Consider the following 2,807-nt stretch of genomic DNA (forward strand, 5'->3'; position numbering starts at 1 on the left):
AGGGTTTGCTATCAACGAGTAGCTGAGGATGCAATCGGAGGCATTGCATATATAGGCGGCTAAGATCGCTTGAGTAAGTAGATTAGAGGAAATCAGGACGGGGTCCGTTTTGAAGTTAATACTTCGGTTGAAAGAAAACTGTGAGCCGGCAGGTTAGTACGTAAAATTACCGTCAATTCGAAGATGAGGCCACATCATACAGACCATGCAACGCAATTGCACAATTGATCTCGAAAGACTGACATGTCGCTCCAAAATTAGACCGGTGTATTTCTAGTGGCGATAGCTCTGCTGACCGTTATTCCCAGGCAGCAAATACTGCAACATAAATGTCTGTCATGACTTGTACGCATGCACTATAGAGGGCTTATATATTAAAGCTAAAAATTTCCAGAAATCGTAGCCTCTGAAACAGGTTGTTGACTTGTTATGCGCGGGAAATGCACCCATGCACACTTGTTAGTCTACGGGACCAACCCTATAGGAAAGTGATAAAATTATTGACCGGAATAATTCGCTCTCCTAGATAACTGAGGTATAATTAAATACCAAGGACTCGACCTCTGATGATATATATGGGGTTATGTAGGACTGCCGGGAAGGTTGAATGTGGTCCATCATATGCAAACATGAATGACCTCTTAGGCAGTGGACGGAACGTTTGGCCATAACTTCAGTTTGTCGGCAACGGTGTGCACTTGAGGAATTTTATAACTTCTGGAACGGCATCTGTGCCAGATTGGCGCCTTGGAGGTTGCCTGTTTAAGCATAATGTAGACCAAGACTAGTCTCAAGCCATCTTCAAAATAATCTAGTCAGAATGGCATCTCAGCATACATCGTCTGCAAAGTTGGGAGGTACTCCTTCATCCAACGACTCCAAAATAGGTCGGCTAGGTGGTTGGCATGCCTCCAGGTTTTAGTTAGATTCCGTGAGTCAGCACAGTGACTGCCGTTGAAGGATTCGTGCTCATGAGCAACAAGTGGTTCGGTGTTAGAGCTGCGAAATCATTGGGGTCCGAAGTCAGCTTTACTAAGGGGCGGTAGTTGAGGATTTCTTCAATCTCAGTCAAAGTTGTCTGCAGCGTTTCGTCGTCTGTCAGTCTGTCTCCTAATAAGGCCCGCAAAATTCGCCTGATACTTCGTATCAACTTCTCCCAAATACCTCCACGATAACTGGCTTTCGGTACTGAGAATACCCAGTCGCATTTGTGCTCTAGTAGCTTGGTCGCCAACTTATCTTGATCCAATCTACGAATACATTCCTTCACATCAACTTCGGCCCCTCTGAAATTGGTACCGTTGTCACTATATAGCTTTATTGGGCTGCCTCGTTTAGCGAAAAATCTCGAGAACGCGCACAGGAACGAAGTCGTGTCCAAGGTATAGGACACATCGGTGTGAACGGCACGCATAGTCATGCAAGTGAATACACAATCATATCGCTTTTCGGTACCGCGTCCTCGCTTGACTAACAGAGGTCCGAAGTAGTCCACCCTGGTGAAGGCGAATGGTCTACGGCTGCAGTTGGTTCGGTTGGTTGGAAGGGGGCCATCACTTGGTAGCAAGCCGGCGAGAACCATCGACGGCAGTGATAACAAGACGAAAGGACGCACCTGAGGCTTGTCCGCGAAAGGACGCACCTGACGGCGGCTTGTCCGTGCGCAACCCAGTATCTGTTGCGCACAGCTGCCAGCACTTGCCCAACGCCCACATGGCCGTTGCTTTCGTGATAATGTTTGATGATAAGCGTGGTGACAAAGCACGAATAGATTGCAAAACCATCTGAGCCACGTAATTGACCTCAAGAGCTTCATCCAACTGCCATAGTGACTTAACTTATCCAACCAAGATACGGTCGACTGTACGTAAACATCTCTGCAATTCTGGATTTTGCTCATCATTTCTGGAGGAAGCTCGGATTGTAGACTTGGTTTTGCTGGCCATGACGGCTCCTCTTCTAGCAAGAAAGGCGGTCCTCGGATCCATGAGCTGCGCCCCAAATCTGTTGGAGACACACCTCGCGGTGCGATATGTGCTGGGTTGTTGTTACCCTCAACGTACTTCCACTGGCGCACATCTGTGAGTTCGTGCCTTGCGGTTTGCAACAAAACTCTGGAAACGCGTAGTTGTGTTGCGGAGTGTTTGAAGGACGATCATCGAGCCCGTCCAGAACGTAGTAGACGTGATCGGCAGAGACAACTCTTCTCTCACTTGCGGGGCCATTCTCGCAGACAGCAGGGCAGCTGTAAGCTCCAGACGAGGAATCGTGACGGCCTTCAGATGGGTAACACGAGACTTGCCCCACACAAAGTAACATTGTCGGCGGCCTTCATTCCGTGATCGAAGATAAAGAACTGCTGCGTAGGCCCCTTTTGAGGCACTCGAGAAGCAATAAAGTTAGTAAGAGTGGGAAACAGCGTCCTCAGACGACAAACATCTCGGAATTCTTAATTGGGTTAGAGCGACCATGGAACGTCTCCACCTTTGCCACGCTTGCACGATTTCGGCGCTTAATTCTTCATCCCACTTGACCTGAAGCCTGCAAAGCTGTTGGAACAGCAGCCTCCCAGGTAGTGGAGCCGGGCAGACAAATCCCATAGGATCATACAGAGAGGCTATAAGTGACAGCATTCTTCTCTTCGTGGGAGCTTCAAACTGGATATCCACTTGGAACAGGAATTCATCAGTCGACATGTCCCATTGAACCCCAAGTGCCGGTGCCACAAAGGTGGTTGCAGATCTACATCAAGATTTCGCTGCGCAAGTTCCTCAACAGGGATTTTAGCTAAGAGGATAGGTTCGTTT

Source organism: Opisthorchis viverrini (assembly GCF_000715545.1).
Source record: "Opisthorchis viverrini unplaced genomic scaffold opera_v5_162, whole genome shotgun sequence".
Lineage (NCBI taxonomy): Eukaryota > Metazoa > Platyhelminthes > Trematoda > Opisthorchiida > Opisthorchiidae > Opisthorchis > Opisthorchis viverrini.